The 19911-nt window shown below is 41.8% G+C and overlaps 1 long non-coding RNA gene across 1 annotated transcript in view; it reads right to left on the bottom strand.

Annotated features, from left to right (window-relative positions):
* LOC139690111 (uncharacterized) overlaps positions 1 to 19911 on the bottom strand; it is a 142098-nt gene that overhangs the window by 31191 nt on the left and 90996 nt on the right. Inside the window, exon 2 of the long non-coding RNA XR_011701450.1 lies at positions 14075 to 14146. This is a non-coding gene — a long non-coding RNA (uncharacterized lncRNA). The remainder of the gene's footprint in view (positions 1 to 14074; positions 14147 to 19911) is intronic.

Raw genomic sequence — 19911 nt, 5'->3', positions numbered from 1 at the left:
TTTGGTGACTTTTGGGGTAATTTGTAGACGTAGATAATTATTTTTCATTTTTTATCTAGCAATAAAAATGCTTGAGCTCCATTAATAATCTTCTTGGACGTATCCTGAGCATCCTGAGAAGCGATAGCTTCTAGTATATGTAATAGTTAAATTTGAATCAATAAAAACGATTGTTAAACATATTATAAAGTCTTCTGAAGCACATTTGTGAAACCTCAGAAAACGATAGGCGTTTAAAGGGTGGTGACCAACACCCCCTGCGACACGCCCTTGCGGCGGCTTGCGGGGTATTATGTAGATGTAGATAATTCGACTATTAGCATTGTAGTTAAGGATCCATGTACAAATTAAAAGGAACCTCAGGTACCTGAGGATGACGCCGATGCGTCGAAACTAGTTGTACTTGTTGTTACTAGTTGTAAAAATTAGTGGAAAGATTCATTGGTTTTTTTCTACTCCATTGATAATGGATTTCCACAAAGTTAAGCCTAAAAACACCAAATATATTATACTGAAGGTTTTTCTACCGAGCCCAATATCAGAAAATCACTGGTACATTAGTTAAATTTGTCAATTCCTAATAATTTGAAAATATTTACGCGGCTCTGTATCATAATCGCTACACGGGAAACATGGAACTGAAGAAGAAGATGGTAATGAATGGAAAGCAAAGCGGAGAGCTAGCATGAATCAGTAAACGAGAACCTCTTCATCCCTTGATAAGGGTTGCTTGTCTGCTGAGATCCCCTTATCCCCTGGACCGAGTGTTGAAGGGCTCATAAGGAGCGATGTGAGGGGGGTATGGGAAGGACGGGAGGATATCCTTTCAGGAGGGAAGCAGAGGAAAGTTGCATCAAGGAGGCTTGTAATAGATGGAGCCGTGAAAGCTCCATCGTCATTTGAGACGCCTCGTTTTTGGCTAAGGAGTGCTGAGGGGGGAGGAAGAGTTGGAGAAGAGAGTGAGAGAAAGGAAGGGGGAAGGGGAGTATGTTAAGGAGGTTGGTCGAGTGAATGTAGATAAGAGGGGCTTGGAGACTGTCGGCGGGACAACCACCTTCCTTGAATTCGGAGGAGGTGCGGATTAATGCTGGGACGGAGCGTGGTGGGAAGGGGAGCAGAGGACTTCCTCATCCGACCTCGGTGGAAGTTTCGTAGGGAACGTGTTTTGGAGAGGGAGGGAGAGCGTTGGTGAAAATTGGGAATACACGACTTCACCTCAAGAAATTCGACCAGACCAACTTGGTGTCCAGCATACACGTAGAGCTCATTCGACGATAATTTCCTATTCTCAACTATATCTCATACCTATCCACGGCCGCCCGTACCTATCATCGTACTTATCCCCTTTGCAGTTGCTCCTTTTGCTTCGCACTTAGGCTCCGCACTTTCGTCATGTGTACAATTCAGGGCACATATTGACTCATTTTCCTCCACAGGACGCCTTGGAGGAGACTGTAACGAAACATTGAGCTCCATCAATTCTATGTTGCTTGAATCGAAATTTAATGCGTAAGTCTTCCATACATGTGTGCTAAAAAAGCATACAGTCTTCACATTGTAATACGAAGACTTTATAATGAGGTTGAAATTTAGAGTAAGTCTTGGTTGTGTATTGTGCGAGTGAAGAACTTATGCACGAATCCGTCTGTGGCGGTATCTATCTCTCATATTTTATTCTGGTGGTGGAATCTACAAATTAAATTTGATGCAATAATAATTCCCCCAGTGTCACTATAAAACCTAGCTGAGCTTTACCACTCGTGGCGACTTGAGTGGTAAAAGATTAGAAGAATGTAGAATACTTTCGTCTCTCACTGGAGAGAACAGTGGGTTTATGTACTTCAACTGATAAACCTAGGCTGAATATTGCAGCTCATAACCAGTCGAAAAAATATTGAAAGTTGCGTACTTTCTGATTGGGTATGCAGGAAAGAGTGTTTTATCCCCTTGTGCCTCATTGCCTTATGTGTCATTGCTTCGATCCAACTATCTATCGATCATTACCGCGTTCATATACCTCAAGACCCGCCCACAAATTGATGAATTCCCACTAAGGCCGCTGTCCTCGCATTTTAATTTCGCTATTTTTAATATCTCTCCACTCTTTATCCTTCGGACCACAAAAAGGTAATGTCCTTCTCCTAAACTGCACCATCCGCATGAATAAAATTTCTTATAGTAAATCTTGTACATGTGCTAAATAATTATAGTCCCTTTATTGCACTATCGTGGAAATAAATGCATGGTAGTCCATCTACATGAGCTGACTAGCAACCCAAGTCCAGTCTTAATTTTTCAATCCAAAATAAGTATAAGCTCTGTGGTTAGTGTGAAAGGCATGGTTGTTATTACTTACGGGTGTTTAGCGAAATGTTATCATACAATAAGTGAGGAAACACGATCTCCTCCTGCATCGGTGGATGAGAATTTTGAAATACTTTGCGCTTTTCACATTTTTCAAAATCTCAAGTCCCTCCATCGCTCACACATAGACATTTTTCTCTCTATCCGTCTCTCCAAACGGCTATCGTTCTTTTCTTCCCTCTGTCCCATCCCGCGTCCTCTCCTACCTCCTCCTACCTAGAGATAACAACAGAGTTGAAGGCGAAGGTAGGCCACGCTGACCTCCACTCGAAGCAAAACAAGTTTCTTGCCATGACTCTCGAGAGATGCAAATGCTCTAGACAACACGTTGGAAAGAGAGCACGGCCCCAGACAGAAGATAAAGTTGTTTGCTGGAAAACTACCGTTTGCTATCTCCCTTGGTGTTTTTAGTGCTCTAGATTGTGGGCGGTAAATTTCCTAACTCGCTAGGTGTAAAGTTTTGGTTTCCTCGTTTGCAGCCTCTTTGTTCTCTCTCCCAACGTTTGTACGTTTGACCCGAAATTCATGTAGGAGAAGAATTTCTAACATTTCCAGGAGGCATTCGTTCGAATACTTCGTTATTTTTATCCTTTTTGTGGCATTATTAAGTCTTGATGGGAGATTTAGGATAATATTAATCGGCCCTTGGAGTTAATAAATGCCCCAAATCGGAATAAGTCTGAAACGTTCTGTTAGACACTGTTCTCATAGCAACTTTTTTCAAATTTCAATCAAGTTATTGAGGAAATCTCCGCGTAACTGTCCATTTTCGTCGGGTTTTGGACAATATGGGAAAGTTGTAATTCCGTGGCCAACTATTCTAATATTCAAACCTTAACACCACCGATAGCTACGTCTCGTAAAGCGGGTAAACCGCCTGGTATTTTTCTTCGGAGGTTCGTCTTAACGTTCCCGAGTGAATTTTCTCTGAAATAATGCCTTTCATTTACACAATTTTTTTTAGTTCACCATAGTCAAATGAGCGCTCTTAACGGCACGATTTACTTGAATCAATAATGATAGGGGCTCTACAACTCATGAAAGGTCTCGGGATGGTCACTTTCCTGTCTCCCCAAGTTCTACAAAATTTGTAAAACGTTTGAAATCGAAATCGAAGAGATCTTTTTGAGCCAAAGGTGAATGCCAAATATATAAAAGAAATTCAGTTTTATAGGCTGAAATCTGACCAAATATGCCTTGCCTGACATGCATTGCAAATACGGTTTTATATTTATGACTGCAATATAGCACAATACTTTGTTCTGATGCTCACAAGAATATCAAATGCCAGTCAGTGTCTTCTACAAAAATAGCCAATAAGCTAAGAATTAAGTTTTTTTTCTTCAGTATATTTTGTACATAAATTACCCTTTTCTGCTGTATTCGAAACCAGTTTAAGAATAATTTGCACAATTTTGTGTGCAATATCTTTCACCATGCCATCGGGCTTACTTCTATAATTTTTTAATTTATTTATTGCACATATAGGTAATAAATATACATATTTTACTCATTTATATTTATTCAAGTACTGAAGATTATGAAACGTTGAGAAGTGGATGTCTACCAGTCAAAATGTATCGAAGATGACAATCGTAATTGGACTTTTAGACTAAGTTAGGATTCAGTCTTAATCTTACCTTTGAAAGATTAACTTTTATGGCTGAATAAAAATATGCCGTCCAAATGGATCTCACAGGGAATTTTATATCAATATTTAATTTAAATCCCAATGAAACTATGGAAAATCGTAATGAGCAGTTTTGTATGTGCAGCTATTCCGGAACAATGCCTCATAAGACATAATTTGTCTACGATATACGGTTTTTGTTGTAACTTCTGAGTTCGTTGGGTACATTCCATACCGCATAATATTATAACTAAATTACATTTTTTTAAATTTAAAATAGTAAAAGCAATTTTAATACCCTGGGCGACCGATACCTAAATTGAAATACTTTGAGTAAGCCCTGGTACGATTGAAAACCTTCATTCCATTCATTGTGATGCATTTAACAATGAAGTATTACTTTTTCTCGTTTCTGAAAGTAGTCCAATGAAAGAAATGTCCGGATAATGGAAGAAAACATTGACATATAAAACAGCGGTTTCGCAAAGGAGAAGAAAAAGGTTCTCGGAGTGTCTTAGTGTAACTTCTTTTATGTAAAAATCAATAATTCTTAATAATTCCAAACAGTACTTATTTAACAGTATAGGTTTTGTCGCTGCGACAGCTACATATACTGTTACACCTAGGTCGAATACATGTGGAACAACTAAGTATTATTTCCTTCCACAAACAATCATCATGGAGTTGTATAATCTACATCTAAATAATATCCCGCAAGGGCGTGCAAGGGCGGGGGGGCTAGGTTATTATCCGGAAAAGAGAACAGAACAACATGCAAAATTAATCCATGCAAACTTATTCCCACAGTGGCGTATACGTACACGCAAAAATCCTTTCAACTCACACACATGCCAATACATATACTATTAACTAACAAACAATTGCACCTTAGGATGCAGTAAAAAATTTATCCAATTACTTGCAAGCTAGAATTTGAAAAGTAAGAAGGCGAAATTTCACTATCAAAGGGACTTGCAACATACAACGGTCTCCTCCCCCAAGGACATTTGTGAAAGGACACAAGGAAATGTGACCCAACGCTGTAGGTAAAGGGAGGTTCCTCCCACCGAGAGTACGAGGGATGAAAGGGAAACTTAAAAATAGACAAAGAAGAGCAAGTAATACCTTAAAGAGTACTGCATTATTTAATCAGCGCATTATTTAATGGCATTATAATACGGTTAGGTGGGAAGGGTTTTGACTACAAAGCACACAAGGATGGTGAAAGTGCATGCAATTGAGTAGAAATAATTATTTCCTAGACACTGAGGGTGGCAAGTGGAATTGTTGCTATCTATAACCCTACGGTTGCGCTCCCGTATTGTCCGCGGGAAGAAGGAGTCCTTGAGTCTGCTAGTTCTGGCATCCATTTCACGAGTTTTATATACATGATCCATGCGACCAATTTATGTTGGAGTGCGAATAATTTGCGGGACCTTGATGCTGAAACATGCGGATCTGACTTAATTCAGTACGTTCAGCTTAGCATTGAATCATCTTTCCTCTAATGATTCCCCAACTCGAGAAGCATTTCAGCTACGCTTTTCGTTTTATCTCAAGTGTTTTTGATAAGTTTATAAGTACTTGCAAGGTCTGCACCAAAAGTAGTATGACTTTTTTTCCCATATAGACGGACGCACGGGCGGCGGTTTCTCTGGCTGGGTTAGAGGGAGGGGAGTTTCAGGAAAGGCTGGAGGCCGGTGGCAGTTCGCTTCCAGCCTTTTTGGATTGCGGGTCGTTCGTTTGCGAAACCTCTATAACGTAACCTCGTTACGCTCCGTCATGAACCGGTTAGTAGAAAAACACTACGCCATCAAAATTTGCGTGAAAAAGGGAAAAACCGGGGAAGAGACTCATGATGTTCAAGGCAGCTTATGGTGATAAAGCCATGGGTAGATCGAGTGTTTTCGAGTGGCACAAGTCCTTTCGGGAGGGTAGAGAAGATGAAGATGCCGAACGTTCAGGACGCCCTTCGGCCTCAAAAAGTGACGAAAATCTTTCAAGAGTGAAGGCTTGGTTGGGCAGGGGTCGCAGATTAAGTGTCCGGATTGTTTCTCATGAACTTGGCATCCCTAAAAGTTATGTACATCGACTTGTGACCGAGATCATGGGCATGAGAAAGGTGTGAGCGAAGTTTGTACCGCGGGTGTCCTCGGACGAACAAAAGGAAACTCGCACGGGGATCTGCCAAGACCTCCTCCACTATGTGAGTGAGGATACAAATTTTGTAAACAATGCCCCACCAGACTTCCTTCTCTTCCCCGAGAGAGCTTAGCAGCATTCCGGGCACCGCCTTCCAGAAGGCGTACGAGGCGTGAAAAACCCGCTGACACCGGTGTGTGGACGCAGAGGGGTGCTATTTCGAAGACTTCTGAGTGGGTACGTGTAATATCGTGTTATATTACGCGTGATCACGTATAATGTTAGTATATCAATTCTGGCAATCAATTTTTTTAATCGACTCAGTCCTGCTACTTTGGGCCAGACCTTGTATTACTTTGTGAAAAAAAATATTTGCCAGAATTTTCGCATTCAGCTGTTATTAGATTGGTCAGGCTTAAACTCATAAAACCTTTTCCAAGGATTCGTAAGCAGTAGTGTGATTGTAAAATTGAACTTAAATGCTTTAAATTCTCTCTATATAAATTAGAAGAGATATTGTTTTATACCAAACCTGAGCTGCATTATTCGATCTATATCTACACCTACTTAATGCCCCGCAAGCCGCCGAAACCACCCGTGATTAAGAAAAATCCGCATGCAAAAGCCACTGTATGCAATCCACGAAGAAAGCATGGTATACATTCATGCAAAAACCCTTACAACCCACACGTATGCATACACTAAAAATACCAACTTACATACACATGCACCTTTAAATATACCCGATGCCTTTTCAATGTTTAATTTTGTTCCGTAAATCAAATGTTTTTAATGTTTCTAAATATACTTCGGTTTCTTAATATTATGATTCCTGATTGTTTGGGGAAACAATGAGTATTTGTACCTATCTGTACTGGAATTTATCTACCTTCCTTTATCTTTGTGGTCTGATCTACCAAAGTAGTGTGGGGCCATGATAATTCCTTTAGTGTCATCGTTAAACTCGTTTGTTCTGAATCTTTCTAAAAGTCTCGCTTGTTCTCTTCGTATTTCAAGTGGCCCCCAGCCTAAATCCCCTAAGAGACCTGTCACACTTGTGTTCTTATGATAACAATTTTTAACGAATCTGGCGGATTTTCTCGGGAGTTTATGTAATTCCTTTTGCCAACATGTCTCCCAAGGATCACAAATACTTGCGGCATATTCCAAATGAGGTCTAACTGGAGAAAAATAGCACCTCTCTTTAACTTTCTCATTACATTTCCCCACCATCCGTTTAATGAAGCCGAGTTTCTTTAAAGTGGATCCGCATATTGTCCTGATGTGTTCCCCATGAAAGGCGTGGTGTTAGAACTACCCCCAAATATTTAACCTGATTGGCCGTAATCAGTACTGAGCCCTCTATTTAATAGTTTATATCCTGTTCGCCACTTCCTTTGTTCAAAAATTTCAAAACTGCGCATTTGTCTACGAGCTCGTGTATTGAGCATTAATCCCCATTTCTTGCACCAATCCGAGATTGTGTCTACAGGGTTCGTCCGGAAAATAAGTGTACTGACTCCTGGGCTGGGCGCGCCGTTCCAGGCGCGCCCAGCACCGCTCTGACGGGCTGCGATTGGAGGGAGGTATGTTGGCAAGCGACGCTGAAAAAGGCAGTCGGCTCTGAGCTGTGGTGTAGTGAGGAGCTCTGTTAACGCGGACCTCCACGCTTCGACCCACGTCACGGAACGCGATGCCGAAGTTTTTGGAGCAGCGTTATTCCATCAAATTTGCGGTAAATCTTGGGAAATCGTCTACCGAAACTGTCGGTATGATTAGCCAGGCTTACGGGGAGTCAGCCATGTCCAGAAACATGATCTTTCGGTGGCACAAGATGTTCGTGGAGGGCAGAGAAGAGGTCGACGACGAGTCTTCGAGAGGTTCCCGATGATGCCTTCGCGGGAGCGTTCCAGGAATGGGAACGCCGCTGGAACAAGTGTATCGACTCACAAGGGTCCTATTTTGAGGAATATTAGCTTAAGATATGTAAAAGTGTAATACATTTTTTTTCCTAAGCTCAGTACACTTATTTTCCGGACGAACCCTGTAAGTCTTTAGAGAGTAGCTGGCGATGTAGTTGGCTCCTTATTTCCCTGTATACCGCAGTGTCGCCATCAAATAATCTGAGGTAGCAACTAACGTGTGAGTTTAGTCATTTAGGTATATTAAGAATAGAAGCGGCCCTATGACACTTCCATGGGGGACGCCCTCAGTCTCATCTATGTGTATATCAGTTGAGTACAACCCATCGATGACTACTATTTGTTTTCGACAAGAAGTCTAATCCATTTTATTATTTTCTCATTATTCCATAGCATTTAAGGTGTAACAATGAACTGTGTGGTACTTTTTCAAAGGCTTTTTTGAAATCTAGGAATACTGTATCGACTTGTGTGTTGTTTTATCCCAATCTACGTATATCGTGAATGAAAAGACGTAATTGTGTTTCGCAAGATCTGGTTTTCCTAAATCAGTGCTGGTTGTGAGTTAGTATTTTCCGACTATCAAGAGATCTCATAATGTTACTGACAATAATGTGTTCTTGTAATTTACAAGAGATCAATGTTAAAGAAATGGGTCGGTAATTGATTGGTTTATCCCCATCGCAAGCTTTATAGATGGGAGTTATATGGGCTTCCAGTCGCGAGGTACTGAGCCTTCTTCTATCGATTTTAGAAAAACAATATGTAAAAACGCGGCAATGTCTTCAGCTAATTCCTTTAATATTCTAGCAGGTATTTCTTCCGGACCAGGTGCTTTGTTTGCTCTGATACTACGGAGATTCGATCAAGCGATCACTCATGAATGAGGGCAAAATGAATGAATTTTTGCTAAGCATGGGAAAGGTAATACGAGAAACATGTCTCGTATTAAACATGTTTCCGACTAATATCTTGTAACTGATCTCTAAACATATCGAGTAACTTCTACAAAAGTGATTACTGAACAATGTTTAGTGTCACCAAAATTTGAGATATGTCAGTCAATGCACATACCTCCAAATTACTGATTAATTAGATAACTTAAACTATAGGGTCTTTGTCAAATAATTGCCTTTAATGGGCACTCAGATTTCATTCAAAATTTCTGAAGAACAGTCGCCAATTGCATGTATCTATTTCTTAGCGAGCGCGATTTCCGTTGACACCAGTGGCCCCAGGGTGAGTAATTAGTTGAAAAGTGACGCCGCTGCTCTTATCATTAGAATAGCTTTTACGTCGATACCTATCTTAGGTAGGGATCGTGAAACCTTTGATGCATTTGCCCATGAATGGCGACGTCTGCACACTGCTGCGTTCGTAGTCTAAGTTGACAATATTTTCCTCCGTATTCTCTACTGAAAAAGGAGTACGATGTGGGCCAGCCATTCTCTAGGTGTAACATTTAACCTACAATTCCTTCAATTTCTCTGCTATAACTGAACGCCTTTGATATAATTTTTAGAAAATTCATATTTATCAATGGGAAAATTAATACCAAAATTGTGCAAAACTTTCATCTTGGAGCGAATGGGGGACAATGACAATGGTATAACTCAAAATCCTTCATAGATTTCAGCTGATTTGTATTTTAAGCTCACAGTATATTCACTCCTTAACACGAAAACTTCTTACGAGTAATCTTAACACCAAGTAATACTCGACCACATTGAATTTAAAGCATGGGAAGTAATTCAAATAATTTGATTGTAAAAATTTTAAGGAGTGATTACTCATTACATATTCGTAATTAGTGATTACTCAGCTTTCCCTCAGAAGTTTCTAATAATGCTTTTTGCCGAAAAAATTTCAATGTATCATCAGTTATTTAAACCTTCTCTTAGTCTAGCTAATCTATTGCTGTTATATTTCACAGCAAACAAATCTATAATTTTTATTCAGTCGAAGAACCTATCAGATCGGTGAACTTCTTACCTTGCTCATGATGCACCATCTCAATAATCCACTGAAATTTGCTATTCTTAATCTCTAAGGACGACTCAATGCCTATTGAGGGCGATGGAAGCAGTATTTCAGGCATTGTGATTTGACACCCAAAAACACTTCGTGGATTCCACTTGCATGTGTCGTTTTAATTACCACGGTGTATGCAGTTCAAATCTTTTTTCCCTCCCGGAGACTGTTCGACAGTGTAGTCTAAAGGGAAGGCTATTACGACCCCATCCCCCATCTTTCTCTCACCGCGTGCGGGTGAGGAGGGAGGGCGTGAGAAGGTCGTCATCGGAATGGGGGAGGGAACTTTTAGCCACCCTCCATACCCTCCCTTCCCCTGTTTCCTCCCCCTTCACTCCTACCCAAAAGAGGGGTTTGTGAGACATGGAATAATAAAAAAAATCTTAACGGCGAAAAAATTAAATGTGGAGAAGGAAAAAATTCCCATTGAATCCAACGGCCCCCCTTCCAAAAAACCCTACCTCCCCACACCCATTTGCTGCTCTCCTCTTTTCCTCCCCCGCGGTTTTCCTCCCTCAACCCCACGCTCTCCATCTCACCTACTCTCACTCTCTCTCTCACCTCTCCGGCCAACTTGTTGAATCGCAGTTTCCTTCCCGCGTTTCGCCCTCCCACCACCCCGCACCTCACGCACCCCCTCCTCGCACGCCTCCGCGGCCCACCCCAAGCCCTCACACGCACCTCCCCCCCTTTCACCCGCCCGCGTCTGGACACGCATAACAATGAGGACGAGGAGGCTGCAGCGTGGCCGGAATGCCTTTTCTAATATTCCGGGGGCTGGAAGGAGGCGGTATGGAGGTAGGGGGCCGAGGGAGTCCTCCGGGAGGGAAGCAGTCGGCACCCGGCGACCGCGCCGCTCCGGGAAGAATGGGAATGTATGCATGGACGTTACATCGCATGCGTGTGGGATCGAGGGTGTGGGAGAAGGTTGGGGAGAGGGGAGTACTCAAGGGGGTCGGCTCTCGCGAGGGTGGAAAGAAGGGAACGAACGGAATATCCGTGTGGTGGGTGGGTGGATGAGGCGACGTGAGGCAGAGAGAGATTTTCGGTGAAAAATCGCGCGGGGAGGGTCCTTTCGGGACTTTTCTTTTCCACCACCACCACGCACTGCCCTCTTCACCCACCGATTCCTAACCCCCCCTTCCTCCGCCCCCCTCACCCCTCAGCCTCTCCTCCCACGTCCCGGCTTTTTGCGGAACGGGGCTATCGTTCGGAGCACCAGCGGCGGCTGTGGCGCTCCCGGAGGTGGGAGGGTGAAGGTAAAATCCCTGCTTTCTTCCCCTTTTTTATTTATTTATTTAATCGCCGCTCCACGCAGAGGACGTGACACCGCGTCCTGAATACTCAGCGCTCTCTTTGCGTCAGGGGAGATGAAGAGTGGTGCTCGGAAACTAAGAATTCCGAATGAGATGGCTCAAAGAGGTAACTGGTACAGAGGGAGAGTAATAGAGTGGGGATGGGAAGGAAATGGAATCCACGAAGTGGGCTATAGTAATGATCAAGAAAGATTTTTAAGTAAAATAATTCCTTAGCTGGTATTATTGGAATGGCCACTTGAACCACAGCAATCAACGCGAAGGATGAAGAATTGGTAATTGAAGAATACCTGTATGCTGTTATTCTTTATAACATTTTATGTTCCATATTTGGAAAAATAGTGATTTTTTCATAATTTTTTATTTTTTAGAATGAATAATTGGACGTTTTTCTTAATGTTAGATGGGTTCACAGGTAGCTCGTTCCAAAATACTGCCAATGCACCCGCACGTTAATCTTCCATAACAGAAACGAATCTGAGTCAAGCTCCTTCGAATAATGTAGCATATTAAGTTGTGATATCATATCAGATCATTTCTCACCTCTAAATTTCATAATGGAAATATTTTATCTTATAAAACTATCGCTTAAGTTACTCAGAGATATTATGCCTCTCGAGGAAAAAAATTCAGACCTTGATTAGCATTATTGAATATTGCAAGCCTTTCGGAAATACCGGTTGTTATCTTCGCATTGCATCTCCTCGAATCCTGCAGTCTCTCTGAGACGATAAATATGATTGTTAAATTTTATTTAGTAATATAGTAAGTTATCTTGTACTATATATATCATATAGGAGAGAGGTTGTTCGTATCATTATATCTACTAATTGAAATATGATTTTTTAATTATCTGATGTCTTATGAATGGGGTACGGAGAATATCTTGAAAGATTATATCTTTTTAGAATTACTATTTTGCAGGAAAATCATTCGTTTTTCTGAAATGCAAACTCTCTTTGATGGGTTTTCATTTAACAATACCAAATGTTATCATCTGTTTGGTTAAGGTACCACTAAATAACAACAAGCAATAATAATATATATTGGATTACCTTCATCATTATTTTAGGTTAATTTATTGAGGATTAATGCAGCAAGTACTTTTAAATGCCAGAGGCAGATGGCTCTCAATGAGTCGCAAGGTGGAGTTTTATAACGCTGATTGGCATGAACTTCATGATTAAATGGATAAAATTCTCCTCTTACTGCTTCTTATTTTTGATCTCAGACATGCAAACTAAGGTGTGTCGATAAATATTGTGGCATGATCCTTAACACGCGGGAATAAAGGACATTATATCTGTGTGTTTAAAATAGCATTTTAAATTAGAGGATTAGGTATAATATTTAATTAGATTCAAAAATTCTTCTAATGCTTCTAACTCAGTAACTGATATTGCAATTTCTTTCAATCAGTTCATGTGATGAAGTGTTACCTATCAACGAGCAACATTTGATACATAGCTTTCATTTCATTGGAGATGGATCAGTAATGGAAGTGCGTTTAATTGTTTCCTTTAATGACCTTCCTCAAAGGGTTCAAATTAAGTATCGCGTGCTCCAGGGAATATTGCACGCACTGCGTAACCTGGTTGGAGTGGTTGACTTTGAGTGTCGCTTGTGAGTGACGGGGATCGCCGGCGGAGGGCCACTAAGTGTAGTAGTTGGGCGTATACGAACTGGGTGGAACAAGAGAAAGGAGCTGGTTGTTAATTGTCCCGGCAGGGGGCCTCCCGCTGCGCTCAGCACGACGCATTTCGAGAGTAGGTGGCGCTTCACTTCTCGCTCTCTCCTCCCCCCCTTCCGCCGCTCCAACACTATACCCCCTCCATCATCTCCCCCGCTTTTGCTGCCAACCATGAATGGGTAATACGAAAGCCCTTGGAAGCAATCTCCCGCGACCGTAAATTAATCCCCATTTCACAGCCGACGTCTTAATCGTGATGCAATTACTGAACAATTGCGCGTTCCCTCGAAGGAAGTTTTTTTCTCACGTCCACAGATATCATCATAATTCATGAGATAAGTCGGACTTCGTCTCATTTTTTTGCAAATGGTATGTTGCTGTGATTCTGCGAAGGGACTTGTTTCACGAGTGTTCTCCATCGTTTCCTTTGTTTCTGGTGCTCTCCCAAATTTGTACGCTGACATCGATTTGCATATAATATTCAAAATGTTACGAATGCGCAATTCGTGTTTCAATTCAATATGCATACTCATATTAGATAATTTTTTACAAGCAAATTTCAATATTTTTTCACATAGAAGTATTACAGTTTCATTGTACTCGCATATACGTATCGTATACCGTCAGTTGGACTGGTTATTCTGGAGGATGCTGCACTCGAGTGATAATCCATTTATATCACAGTAATAACCCAACATTTTATTTGATATCTGAGAGTAATCTCATCCTCTCAATGTGTAATTCAGCCCTAGAAATTATGAAATCCACTCATCAGCTGCCGGTTTCTTCCCCCGTTACAAAAAGTCACAAAGTTAGGCAAAAATGAAGGTAGCCAGAGCCATCCAGGCTTGAAGCCCGGGCATTTTGGTCAGTATCCGAACTCACTATTCACTTGCCTAACACGCACTCCGGTAATGCATTCGCATTTTAAGCATCTTTTACACACATCCTTCCTCATTCAATAGGGAATGAAACTTACCGAGTCTTCAGTGAAACTCCATCAAATGGAATGGATCCGTTTCGATTTTCATTCCATGCATCAAGTAAGAAACTGGAAATCGGAGAAAATGGAGGTTAGAGGCCATTTTGTCGAGTCACGAGCCGCCACAAATAATAGGAGACGCTATTTCTAAGGGGATGTAACATGAAGTTATAATTGTCACTGCGTTGTGACAATTAAAATATTGTGACGGCGCCATCACCTAGAGGAAGCAACTACTCTGTCTATAAGATTTTGTCTTCTATATTTCTCCAACGCCACAAGACTTGATATAATCAATCGCGATAAAGCAGCTGGTGCCCCTTACGTTTCACTGCGGGCATTGACTTTAATTAAGATATCTGTCACTAACAGTTTTTAAAATATCACCGCCAGTTTGAGTTCCCTACGTAAATACATCCTCAGGCCTCAAGGCTCCATTTCACTTTTCTCGTACTCAGTCATTTCACCGTGGCTCTTCCGCTTTTCCCATCCGCGTCTTTCCCCATCCGAAAGGGGAGAAATTCATGCTAGCAAAAGGTTGGCCCTCCGAAATATTACGCGGTGGAAAGTTTCCCACCACAATTTGATAAATGGGTAAATCGGCCTTCCTCGACTCTAATTTCCTAGTAAAGCAAATCATTTTATTCGACGGCATTTGTACGTATTTTTCCGCTCGTCTTGCAGTGTTTCTTTTAAATAGATGTTAAATAATTTATAAAAAATATTCTTTTGTCTGAAATATTTCTCTGTCACTTCCCTGTCTGACTTTTCATTTGCGTCACAGACGTCATTCCTCTTTAAGAATTTCCACTTTATTTTGGGCAAACCCTCTTCTCACGTCCTCCCAAACTTGCCTCTTCCTTTTGCCTTTACCTCCTTTTACCTTGTCCTTCGTGCTTACCCCCGTCTCCCAAACCCAAGGCGCCGTCAAGAGGGTGTTCACCCCTTCGGGACTCCAAATTCCTCACTGGTGCCACTCACCCGCACGGCCCTGCAAGCTCGGTCTATGTCTAGGCATAGGCGGTCAAGTTCGTCGGTGTGAATGAACTGGCGGAAGCCGCATGGATAATTGACAGCTGGTTGAAAGGAAGAATTTACGGTCGTGCAACAAAAAGGGCCAAACTGGTGTTCACATCTTCAGCATTGCAGTTACTTCGTATTTTCAAGAGTATTGTTAGTAAATTGCCCAAGTAGTTAAATCAATTATAAATGATAATACGACTGAGCTGTTTGATCGCATTAGCATAGTAGGTGTGTTTTCCTAGAAATCACAAAGATCGCGAGATCATGGAATGATTCCATGAATCATCTTCTTGGAATGAGCTCGACACCTTAACGGGCGAGTGCTCCGTTGTTTGGCTGGAGCCCATATCATACACACTTCACGCAATTCTCTTTTGAAATAAAAATTTAAAAAATCAGTGTAGATTAATTCCAAAAACTTTCTTAGACTAATTTCCGTACTACCCTGTACTCGAAAACGTTATTCGCCTATGTTACATTCATAAGTTATTTCATCAGTGCTATCCTGTTCCTAATTTTTGGAATATCCCTCGTCTTGATAGTCTCTTCCACCCCATTCGCCCATAAATTTCTTAGCCCTTTGTCTCCCAAAACCATTATTTCATATAGTTGTTGATCTAACCCTCATATATTCTCTCAAATATACTAAATATTTCATATTTATTCGATAGTGTATTCAATACGCACTATTTGATTACTAACTCATTTCCAGGCTATCTCCTCTATTTTTACCAAAGATAAGTGTCCCATACCCAATACGTTTAGGCAACATTAATTCTTTTCCTAATATATACAAGTTTTACTCCCACGCAATGATGTGGGATGAATAATACTTATACTCACCAATTACCAAACGGCTATCCTGAACCATTGTAATTATACTTCAATTTAGAAAATGCAGTTAAGGAGATCCTGCTTGTCCCACTTTATTCAGTGTTTAAGTTTTTCATTTCAAAGTTCATTTAAAGTTTCGAATTTTTAACAAATCAATCAATTATTAAATAATTTTTAGGTATATTTTATTTATTATTTCTTTTGCCTAAAAGCTAGTTAATTATCATAACGTGAAAGATATGCGGATATTTGTGTGTGTGTGTGTGTGTGTATATATATATATATATATATATATATATATATATATATATATATATATATATGTATATATATATATATACACATATATGCATACATACATACATATACACATACATACATACATGTATGTATGTACATGTGTATATACATACATATATATATGAATATATATGAGGTCTGTTCAAAAAGTATCGCGAGTTTTGAATTTTGGCGGGTTACGTATATTTGATTTTCGAGCTTTTTTGTGGAGTTATATTGGCACTTACGTCTCTCAATCATGCCGAAACAGCTACTTTGCTAGGACGTGTTTCGGCTTGTCTTCGATTTTTGCCTGTTCCAAAAAATGGACCAAAGAATTTGTATCAAATTTTGTGTGAAAAACGAAATTAAGTGCCCGGACGCATTCCGAATGTTGACTGTGGCATATGGAGAAGCTACCTTGGACCGGAGCGACATTTATCGGGGGTACAAAATGTTCTCAGAGGGCCGAGAAGATGTGAACGACGAAGAGCGTTCCGGAGGCCCGAGCACGTGGACAGCAGACGAAAACATTGATGAAGTGAAGAAAATAGTATTGGCCAATCGTTGAATCACCGTTAGAGTGACTGAGTGCTGAGGACTTAAACATATATATTGGCCTGTACCATTCGATTTTTACCTATGATTTAGACATGGCACGGTGTCGCAAGGACATATCGCACGTACAGCATCCGGCCTGCGGGGGGCCACGGGACCCTAACCCTCATGTACCCCCACAGGGTAATGGTCAAGGCCGGACTCGCAGCATCCTGCAAAGCACGTGTGTCCCACGTGCAGCATCCGACCTGTGGGGGGCCACGGGACCCTAACCCTCATGCACCCTCACAGGGCAATGGTCAAGGCCGGACTCGCCTCGACGTCACTCCTTAAGGATGAATAACGAGTACCGCACCTGCTAAGGACGGTATATAAGGAGGGCCCCATGCCTAAGGGAGAGTAGTCTTGAGTCTTGTGTCTTGCCTCGCATAGGATCGTTAGTTAGGTCGTGCTACCAGTGCGACCGGCCGGCGGCCGTGTAGAGGATCGTTGACTAGGGCGTGCTACCAGTGCGACCGGCCGGCGACCGATCGTTGATTTGGGCGTGCTACCAGTGCGACCGGCCAGCGACCGTTCGTTGATTAGGGCGTGCTACCAGTGCGACCGGCCAGCGACCGTGAAGACCAAGCAAGGTTTACTGACTTATTCCGTGAGTGTACGTGAATTGTTATAAGTCATGCAAGGGTTTTACTGTTCTTATTGTATGTCGTGTGGGTGTCTCGACAATAAATGTATTTAAAGAGTAAGATATGCCTCATACTTTATCGACCCGTCGTTCCCCACCTATGTCCCCCGCGACATATTGGTGTCAGGTGTGTGGGGTCTCTGTCAATGTCCGAGAGCACCAGAGTAAAAGGAATAATAAGGAATAGGGTATATAAAAATTTAAGATACGTTCTTTTCGTGATTCGAGAACCGTTTTCCATTTCCTTGGAAATGGGTTTCCTCTAGAACGGTTCTCCCTGGCATTGACCGCGGACCGCGACGGGTTGATATTGTATTAAGCATTTGTAATATATCTCTGTAGCCATGGAGTCGTCAATCGTGGATGCGTCCCGCTCCTTTCCCCTTCGATGGGAACTGACTCCCCCGCCTCCCGTAAATGTTATGGATTTTACACCTTCTGTAAATAGTATTGACGGCCTTTTGGGATCGGAACCGGCACCCCCCAACCCAATTCCCCCATCTAACATATTCGGCTCTCAAATTTCATTGATCCCCTGCTTTAGTGGAGAAGACGACACTACAATAGATACCTTCTTAGAACGGATTAGGATAGTGAGTCATTTTAGCTATTGGAACGAGTCCCAAACACTAGGTGCAGCCCGCCTACGTCTAAGTGGAACGGCCGCCGAATTTGCTAACTATAATCCCCATGTCATTGAATCATATGAAAACTTTTCAAGATATATGAAGGAACGTTTTACTCCTAAAATTTCCAAGGTTTCACTAGAAAAAATGTTCACTAGTTGCTTGCAAATGCCCTTAGAATCTGTTTGCGACTATTCCACCCGGTTAAGGGGGATTGCAAGGAAACTCCGTTCGTCATTTAATGAACCCGACTCCGAGGCAATAAAGGTAATGATTGAAGAGAGACTTCTGACCCAATTTCTGGCAGGTCTTAGAGCGGAGATTGGCCGTTTTGTCTCCGTGCGAAATCCGAGAAATGTATTAGAAGCCGAAGAATTCGCGCGTTTAGAAGAGGCTAACGCAAGGAATTATTCATCCATGAATAAGGACGTGAATTTGCTAGCCCATTCTGTAAGAGAGTCTCCTCCTTCCAGTCTGCACAACATGAGCGCAATCCCACACCCACAATCAAACTTCTTTTCCCATCACAACCCAGAGCATTTAAGCTACTGCGCGACAAACCCGAGTTTACGTGATAACCGTGCACGTCAAGCTCAAGCTCTTTCCCCTCAAAATTTTGGAATGTACCCCTACCCCGCAAATTATGGTCTCCCACCCCAAGTCACCCACGGAGATGGCGGTTATCCTAATAACATCTATGCTATGCAGCCAACCACATTCCAAGCTCCCAGACTGCAGCGTCAGAATACCCCCGATCCACGGCCCCCTATTGATGCCCGCAAGTGCTATTACTGTAAAAAAGTTGGACACATCGCTAGAAACTGCCGCGACAAGACACGGAAATGCTTTAATTGTGGCGAGGAAACTCACGCATCCAGGGACTGCCCCTTGATAAGATGCGGTGTATGTAATCAGACAGGACATCTTCCAATTAATTGCCGTAATCATGCCTTAAATAAGCATTCGGGAAACGTGTAGAACCCGACCCACAGGTCGGGAACGAGTTAGTACTGGCCGTGACGCCAGAAGCAGGAATGACAGTTTCCGTTAGGGTATTAGGAGTACTGCATAAATTTCTTGTCGATACCGGTGCTGCAGTAACAATTGTTCATCGGAAATGGTTCCCCTTTGACCACCTCAAAATTTCGCGATATGACACACCTGTAAGAAGTGCCTCCGGGCATCCGCTGAAAATTATCGGGCAATGCCAAGTGCCATTCGAAATTGATGATAAATTATACCTCCATGACGCTTTGATAATAGATGGGAATTCCCCTGACTATGATGGCATACTTGGATTGGATTTTATGGTGCGAAATGGAAGTAGCATATCGTTGGAAAATCGGAAACTAAAGGTTTGCGACGGTCATGAAACTAGGCTTGAATCCAATAACAAAAAATCAACGGTTTTTCCAATTGTAACCGATGATCTAATCTCTTTTAATGAATCAGAACCCCTTACACATAATAATTTTAATTTTAATCCATGTAGTTCGACTTTGCCTGATGTAGATTTTAATTTATTGGAAGCAAAAAGTAATGAGGATAGCGTTAAAAGCGAAGAAGGTACTGCGACTGTAATTGTCGATCTGTTAGGACCTATTGAAGAGGGGTTCAGTGAGGACAAATTAGAAGCCCCAGTGCGTGTCTTGGACGCTTCCGAAAGGAACACTGATGGCGACATAAATGGAATCACTGGCGACGGCGGGACAGATGATAGGGTTTCCTGTACGCCAAAATTAAGGGATGTCCAAACAGATCTGTTTAGTGGGGCACCTGAGGGTCTTTCGTGCACACTAGACTTAGAAAAGGGTTCGATTGTAGTGGAA

The sequence above is a fragment of the Hetaerina americana genome, unplaced genomic scaffold (genome assembly GCF_022747635.1).
Source record: "Hetaerina americana unplaced genomic scaffold, ioHetAmer1.1.p SCAF_3, whole genome shotgun sequence".
Lineage (NCBI taxonomy): Eukaryota > Metazoa > Arthropoda > Insecta > Odonata > Calopterygidae > Hetaerina > Hetaerina americana.
This window is presented reverse-complemented; position numbering and strand designations above follow the sequence as displayed.